The sequence below is a fragment of the Hydractinia symbiolongicarpus genome, chromosome 6, assembly GCF_029227915.1.
Source record: "Hydractinia symbiolongicarpus strain clone_291-10 chromosome 6, HSymV2.1, whole genome shotgun sequence".
NCBI classification, from domain to species: domain Eukaryota; kingdom Metazoa; phylum Cnidaria; class Hydrozoa; order Anthoathecata; family Hydractiniidae; genus Hydractinia; species Hydractinia symbiolongicarpus.
In genome coordinates this window covers 15,523,945-15,532,660 of record NC_079880.1, presented here as the reverse complement: position 1 = coordinate 15,532,660, position 8,716 = coordinate 15,523,945, and the positions used below count along the sequence as shown (strand labels likewise).

The following is an 8,716-nucleotide window of genomic DNA, read 5'->3' as shown; positions in this document are numbered from 1 at the left end:
CAATTCCTTCACCTTACGTTGCCACAAAACAGCGGAAATATCGATTCTTTAGTAAAGTAAACGCTGTCGCTCGATCTACATTTTTCCGTATAGAGATGCTAATCGGTTAATAAGCCATTAAAAATCTGTGAGGCTAAATAATACACGGCCATATCTGATGGAGCCTAAACTAATTTTTGGCTTGCAGCTTGATGGGGGTACAGTGTATAAAAAATTGCTTCACTTTTAACTTTATTTTTCGTATAAGGAACGTTAATATCAGCGTTAACTTTTTGATTTCAAGATTGCGTCAGAGAAAAGCAAATTTGAACATGCAAACACACCGAAAAGGGTTAACAGTTTTCTCTGTTAATACAAAATTGTACTGGATTGCATTTTTACATTAATAAAACTTTTTTAATCTAATTTTAATATAAAATTAGTTTTTTGTACAAATCTATACTTTGCATAATTAAGTCACGCATATGCGTAGCTATGAAACATACTTTTTCTTTTGCTTAACAAGCAAGAAGTGTTTGCTTTAAAAAATCAAACCCAATTGAAACTAATTTAGGAAATCCTTTTATTGGTTAAGCAAAGACAACTAAAGAAAGAAACATGTTTATATTTTACAAGGAAGCAAATTATTTACGTAAACTAAATTAGTTCTAATCAAAAATAATGTTTTTAAAAATATTGATGGCAAGTAAGCAAATATAGCAATACAATAAAATAAATAGAAAGTTGTGCAATAAACCAAGACTTACTCAAGCGTATGTTAATATTTGAAGTACTGTGGTTATAAATTAGGCTGTTAAAAAGTGAAAACATCATTTCAGTCGTAACCTTTGCATTGACTATCTAATTCTAGTAAGTAAATATTTTTAGTAGTTAAGGTTCTCTTTTTCCTTCTGCAATTTTACTAAAATTTTTAAAATTGCTCACATTTTTCTTTTCAAATTATTCTATTTGACCAAGAGATAATATATACCAAAAACTCGTGCGTTCGTACATAGCACCATAAGTTACTATTCTTTTCTATTTTATAGTTCTAAACATCATCATGAAGCAAATTATATTCGTTTTCGCTTTTATGCTGATCGCATACTGTTCGTGCGACACAATACAAGAATGGTGTTGGAAAGACAATGTTCATTTCCAAAAAAAAGGTACAGGCAATGTGATTGCCACATTATGGCTTGACGCTGGAGTTGACGCTGACTTATCTCGAAAATGCATCGCAGAGTGCTACAAACGCCGTAACTGCAAGCAGATTTCATACAACCATCAAGCACTTCAGCTTTCGCATGAATGTATCTTGTACAGCTCTGCAGGTGGAAGGTTTGATCAAGAATGGAAAACCATCCAATGCCCATACTGTCCTGACTGCTAAAGTTTCTTTATGTTATTTTTGACATATTAAGAGTAAATTTTAATTTAATTTAATATGTTTTTTCCTTGTTTCATATTCTTATCTTATTGATAAAATGTTAAATCAGCGTTACGTGTGGTATTCTAGCTACTATGATTTTTAAAGCTAAAAACTTCTTCAAGGTAAAAGCTAGCAGAAAATGTTTGGAAATGTCCCGTTTTGTAATGATAAAGATATGGTAAAAATATTGAAACACTTTTCAAAAGGTTTTTATGATGACGTGTTAAACATCGATCACGTCCTGTGATAAATATCATTTTTTATTTACTCTATTTTTTTTTCTTTCGGTGTTTCTCTTTTTTTAACTAATTATAAAATTATAACATATTACAATAAAGATAAGTCAAGTAATATTCTCCTCCTAGTCGATAAGGCCCGTGGAAAGATCCACTTAGGCAAAAGGCCATTAAAAAATTAAGTTGTTTTAGATGTTTTGCTGACGTAAGCAATGCATATACAAAAAAAATGTTCTTAAAATTTTACACAAAATGTCAAATGTCAAATCTTCAAATAAAAAAAGAACAGCTTGCAAGGTGTAAAATCTAGTTGATAAAAAGTTACAACAACGACACTCACAACATCGACACTCACAACATCAATACTCACAACACCGACAGTAAGAACACCAACAGTCAAAACACGGATAATAACAATGTCAGAAATAACGCATCTCAAATATGTACATCTTATAAGTGATTATGTTGAAAACCCTCTGTATTTTATTCTGAAATGTCAAAAATTTGGCCTGCAAGAGTTAGCGCAAATCAACAAAAATAAGTACACATTTTAAATATTGTCTTTCCCTTAAAAGCTTATACAAAAACATGAAAAAGCCATTGTTTAGAAAACATTAAATGTAAATCTACAAAAATCAGTCAAAAACCAGTTAAAAACACAAATTTTTTTCTTCTTTAGCATGCTGATCCGTACTGCCCTTTACCAACAGTTCTGAACCTAAATGTCAAAAAATCAATAAGCAAAGAATAAACTTGAATTAAAAAAGATCATTATTTTGAAAATATTGTATACGGTTCGTAAACAAAAGTGTACACAAAATGTAAAACAGATTGGTTTTTGAGAAACACATCTAAATCAACAAAAATAATTTCATTCAGCATGTCGTATATTACCATTACCCATATCAATCTTCCACTTTTACTTTTCTTGCTTTTAATATCTGCATTTTTTTGTGACTAAGGGATCGTCGAAAATAAGACATTTTTTTAATTAGTTAGTTAAGTATTAACCGCTTCTTCAGTTCGCCTTTTGTGTCGAGAACTTTGTCGAGAAATTTTTATGTTTGTTTGTTTTTACGCTAACGGAACTTTTTATTCGAATGCCGTCCCGTTCGAAAGTACGTATTTGAACGAATCATACTGCTTATTTTCTATCACGTGGTTTCTAACGGTTGCGAGACAAATGTAAACAAAACAAAAAAACTCGAAAAACTCGCGCATTCGGGTGATAAAAAATATCGTGTTTGCAAAAGTGACAGACAGACACACTTAGCGTATTATTATAAGAGATTTTTAGGTATTTGATATCGAATATTTGAAAATTCGGAAATTTTTTTTAAATGTTTTATTGTGAAGCTTTTTTGTTAATTATGAAAGACTTGTTTACAAACAGTAATCTTTTTTTCTTTTCTTTTTTGAGACGATTGTTAAACAGATAAGGATTCGGTGATATCAGATATCGAAATAATTTAGCATTCGCTTTGATGATATTTGATTTAGCTGCGCTTCCTCGAATACCCCAAGGTCGACTGAATAATTTTCTATATTCGATTCCACCTAATTCAAAATGCGTTTACTATTGGAACCCCTTTTCTTTTTAACTATAACATATATGTTAAAAAAAATGAACTTATTTTGTTGCTGGGATGTAATTTCATAGTAATATTAGAAACTGCGTCAGTAATAACGTTTTAACCCTAATCATTCCAAAATCCATATAATAGAATCAGTTATAAAAGCAGCTGCTAAAAGACAAAAAATACTGACAGCTCGATTTGAGGTGTGAATTATATTTGGTGAAACACAAGAAGAAAGAAGAATGAAAATTCGTACGAAACTATTACTAGCTTCTGCCGACCGGAACGTGCGGCTGTAATAATTATGGGAAAGATGGTAAGAAGTCCCGGACAATTTTTGTAACTATTTTGTTTCATCATTTTTTTAGTAACTCCTTTATGCTATATTTCATGGCTACGATACTTTACCGACTTTCAATATTTATCTATCAGACACTTTTAGATATAACTCACTGATTTTTAGCACCTCCCGTGTTTGACGTAGCTTTGAGCCCCACTTGGGTTATTTTTTTCGTTAGGATTTTATCGGAATGTCGCAAATATTTTTTCATTCCGAGTCTAAAAAATGTGTTTCCCAAAACATAAAGAAAAAAAATATAAAAAAGAGAAGAAAGAATTTATTGTCACTTCCAACTACCCGGCCACTGCGGTAGTTAATCAAAATTGTTTATTTTCAAATCATATCAACAAATTTACAATGTTTTGACACTAAAAGCTTTTTTATAGCTAGGGCCGTAAGAGGGAAGACAGTTGGGTTTAAGAGTAGTACGCGCTAGTATCTCTTAACCTAGCCCTGTGATCGGACCTAACTGAACTACACTTTACTTCTTTCGATACGCAACTAATTGGTTCGTCCAATTGTGGATAGTAAGGAGTAAAAAGAGTCTGGCCAGCTGCATGTACGGAAAGGTCCGTATAAAAATAACCGAGTAATAATAGTTGGCTAGTTAACTTTAGTAAAGTTATGCTTGGCTAACATAAATTTTCATTTTATGAGCCTTGGGATCGAGCTAGAGCAATGCTAAATTATTTAATTGAACTTAGTTGAGCTCGCTTTACTGCTAAGCATAAAGTTTTCGGCTAATTAAAGACATATAAAATTGCAATCTAACCTTGATAAAATTTTTCATCTATTTCAGTTAAAATATCATAGATATCAACGTTTACATTGCGTGCGTGAAAGGCAATTTGAAACATCAAACAAACAAACAAACAAACAAACAAGTAAACAAACTAAAACGGTAAAAAATGACTTCCATGTTTTGTAAATACGGGACGTACTCGATTGTATTTAAAATTAACTGAAGCATATTTCTATTTAATTAAACTAATTTTAATACAACATATATTTTTATATAATTTGCATAGTTAAGTCACGCAATTATGTAGCTATGAAACGTACAATTAATTTTGCTTTGCAAGCAAGAAGTGTTTCTATGGAAACTAAGTTCGATTGAAAGAAACTTTTACTTGTAAAGCAAAATTTGATAAGGAAGCAAACATAATAATACATGCATTAAACTTGATTAAAATGATTTTTTGACAATATTTTTATTAGGTAAGCAAAAATAAAAATTCAATTAAAATGTGTGCAAAAAATCAAATGTTGTAACCAAATATTTGGAGCGCTGTTTTTCATAAATAAAGCACGCGAAAGAGGAACATCATTGCTTCTGTAACCTTTTGCATCGACTAGCTAATTTTAGTGAGTAAAAGCGATCATTTTTATTAATGCTTCAAAGCTTCCTCTTTTTTCTTTTTTCCTTCCACTTCGAGCTGTAAATATTGAACGATAAAAAAAGTGAATATATAATAGCACCATAAGTAACTATTCTTTTCTATTTTATAGTTCTAACATCATGAAGCAAATGATATTCGTTTTCGCTTTTATGCTGATCGCATACTGTTCGTGCGACACAATACAAGAATGGTGTTGGAAAGACAATGTTCATTTCCAAAAAAAAGGTACAGGCAATGTAATTGCCACATTATGGCTTGACGCTGGAGTTGACGCTGACTTATCTCGAAAATGCATCGCAGAGTGCTACAAACGCCGTAACTGCAAGCAGATTTCATACAACCATCAAGCACTTCAGCTTTCGCATGAATGTATCTTGTACAGCTCTGCAGGTGGAAGGTTTGATCAAGAATGGAAAACCATCCAATGCCCATACTGTCCTGACTGCTAAACTACCTTATGTTATGTTTTTGTGATTTTAAAAATAAATAGCAACTGATTTGATTTACTTTTTGTTTTTTGCTTTGTTTTTTTCTTTGGATATATAACAATAGGTTGTAGTGAAAGTTTTTACCACTGATGTTTAAGTACGAAACATTGACACAACCCGTTTGTAAAAATTGTGTATGAAAAAGTTCAGTTTTTTATTGTTCACAGGTGAACTTTCATTGAGCTGAGTTCTAAATCTTGAGAGAACGTCAAACCAAAAAAAACAAGTTTTATTTTGTGGCAAAAGTTGCTTGTCGGTAAACGTTATAATATAACGAAATGACTTCCAAAAAACCACAAGATTGAACGACCTCAAAGGGCGAGCAAAAGCGATATTATCACAAATTATCTTAAAATAAAGAAAGCTTCGCAAAAGAAATCTTCAGAATCCGTTATTACGATTAAGAGGCCATTGGAAAGTATTGTGAAAAACTCACAAAACTATTGTTTTGGCCCAAGATGATGTCAACATATTTCCGCATTACCGGATATCCCCTTTAACTTTCAACGTTTGTAACGTATGATTTTTTTAAAAAATTATTAAGCAGCTCGATTATTCCAGATCCAACAAGAAAACCTATCGGTTTGAACACACAATCCAATCCTAATAAGTCAATTAGAACATGGTTAAAATCTGCCTATGCAAGAAAGTGGGACAGCTTAAACACTCACAACTTCGAGAAGGCTATTCTGACCTTCTGTCAGTTGAAACAAGAAGGTTTTCAACTATCTACGCATTTGTGGAAATGTTCTATTACAATGGATAGCAGCAGTACTTGCATATAGAGGGTGATAACGATTAAAAAAACACTGTATATAAAGAACTTTTACTATAAAAGAATATCAGTAATACTTTTTTATTTATTTTCTTTTAATAAATTGTTTTCAAAAACGATGAATACCAAAAGAATACACAATTAACTATATATATAAGTATATATATAATAAAAATAAAGATACAACACTGGGTATGCGAAAAATTGATTCCTGTAAAACGCAATAGACAAGTCCTGTTTCTACCATCGGTACATCATATTGCTGCAATTTTAAGTTAAATTTGCAAATGAGAAAAAAATATCACTTATGAAAGACAAGGAATTTATAAAAAGTAGCAGCTTGGATGTGATTCTCAAAAATCTTCACAAAATTATCGGAATAGAAGTAACATCATGAAAAAAGTACAGGTACTTCGAACTTCAATCCTCAAAAATTGTGTTTTTTAATACAACAATAAACGTTAAAACTGAAAAAATATATTAGGCAACCACATTGTTTTTCTTTCTTATATTTATTGCATTTTTTGAAAGTGAAAAAAAATATATGTCCTCTACCATCCTTTTATTACCCCAGCGATGATCTGGTGACTCATCTCGCCACATAACTTCATGGTTTTTAACAAGGGTTCGGATAAGCCGCAAACGCCCGCATATATAAGGGTAAGCTCGGGCGACTTTTCGAATTTAATTGACGGTTGTTCGCTAAAACCGCCTGTACTTTCTTGAGCACGCGTAACATAAACATGGCGGACGACAGTTGAAAGCATACGCTTGAAGAGAAAGGAGTTAATAAAGTTTATGTATAAGTTATTTATTAAGTAAATCTTATTAAAAACCATCAAAAACAGTTCTTTTAAGCAATTCGCTACCGCATATTTAGTTCATTTTAATTTTTATACTTTTTTAAATAATTTGTGGTGAATCATTGAGTATTTTTGTGGCGAATCTTTTTTTTTTGTTCGGGCATTGTTCGTTCTATGTAGGTTTTTTCAAACGAATAACTGAATTTTTTTTAAAACGCCGAACTCGCCAGAAAACGCTCGCACTTTTCACGGTGTATGCAACTTATTGGCACCCTCATCTTTTTATTCCATAAATAACTTTGCAAAAATGCAGGTAAACAAAGTGGAAATTTTTCCCGGTTGAACAAAAGATAATTACCTAAAACGTCCTAATTTCGTGTTTGACGTCTTAATTCTGTGATGTGTTTTTTTCTTCAATATGAGATACGCTAGGCTCTACATATACATACTAAATAATATAAAAGCTCCTACGCAGCTTATTTCTCTTCGATTTGAAAAATCTCAACAACATAACAAATGTAAAATTTTGGACTTCCTTGGCGATAAATTTGTGATGTAACCAATGATGTTGTTGTCTATAATAAAGTGAAAGTTTGTGTTTACAATTATATTTGATTGATGTCAAGACTTTTGGGGTGAAGAATCATCTGAAATGACAAATTTCAAGATGATCGTATCATTATAATGGAGAAACAAAATCATTAGCAACACTGGTAAAAACTTTAGAAATAGAATAAAATGAAATAAAATATAGGATCAAAGTCTGCAGAATGAATTTCCATAATGCACCTAATTTTGCTATAGCTAGCTGAAAGTTCCTTATAATTGATGCAATCAATATGTTTTAAGCTCTAAAATGATATTAAATTAATGTAAAACCATAGTTGAAAGGCTAAGATAAGGACTAAATACATAAGACTCATAATGGCGGAAAAAATCAGTCAAACTTTTGTACGGAAATCTAAATATGCGCCTTTTGCACAAAAGTGAATAAGCGGCGCGCCATTAAACAACTTTTCGTTCGTGAAGTTTCGTTTCCAAACACTAGCCACCTAAGGTGTGAGTCGGTAACTTGTACAGGAATATGAAATACGTTTATCTTAAGCTAGACTTAACTACACTATAATAAATACAACATTATGAGCGCTAGATCTTAAGACATTCTTTTAGAAATCAATGTCAAACCGCTTTATAAATAAAATTTTTACTGCCTCGGCTAGTTTCTCATGTAATCTCGCACCTGAATTGGCTCCGCGTAAAATATTCACCAATGTGTTCATTTTTTATTCCGAGACGAAGAAAAGCTTAACCAAACACACATGTCTGCGTATTGTGTGAAAAATACTTTTGTGGAAAGAACCTTTCGCAGTAATCAATATAGAAAGGGTTGCGAAGCGGGGTCAGGGTCTCCTCGCAAAAATGTAGGTGCCACTTTCGGGGACCCAGGTTTGAAAAAATTACCCAAATTGGTCCTAGGTTGTCCCTAGTTACCCACGCGGTAAAAAATCATTGAAGTCGCCACCTCGTTTCCAAGTTATTTGGCCTCAAAGTTTTAAGTGCACTGTAATGGCTTTGTAATGGCACTGTAATTACTTTAATATACTTTCCTTTGATGTTAATGTTAGTTTAACTTTATCAAAGAAAATAGTGAAGAATATAATCCACTTGGCAAAAGTCACAGACAGA

At 31.8% G+C, this 8,716-nt stretch overlaps 2 long non-coding RNA genes across 2 annotated transcripts; both read left to right on the top strand.

Annotated features, from left to right (window-relative positions):
- LOC130647175 (uncharacterized) lies at window positions 1–1,425 on the top strand. Its single transcript, XR_008982809.1, has 2 exons — window positions 1–849; window positions 1,029–1,425. It is a non-coding gene; the product is annotated as an uncharacterized LOC130647175 (long non-coding RNA).
- Window positions 1,426–4,726: 3,301 nt separating this feature from the next.
- Window positions 4,727–5,470, top strand: LOC130647350 (uncharacterized). Its single transcript, XR_008982848.1, has 2 exons — window positions 4,727–4,929; window positions 5,074–5,470. It is a non-coding gene; the product is annotated as an uncharacterized LOC130647350 (long non-coding RNA).
- The last annotated feature ends 3,246 nt before the right edge of the window (window positions 5,471–8,716 follow it).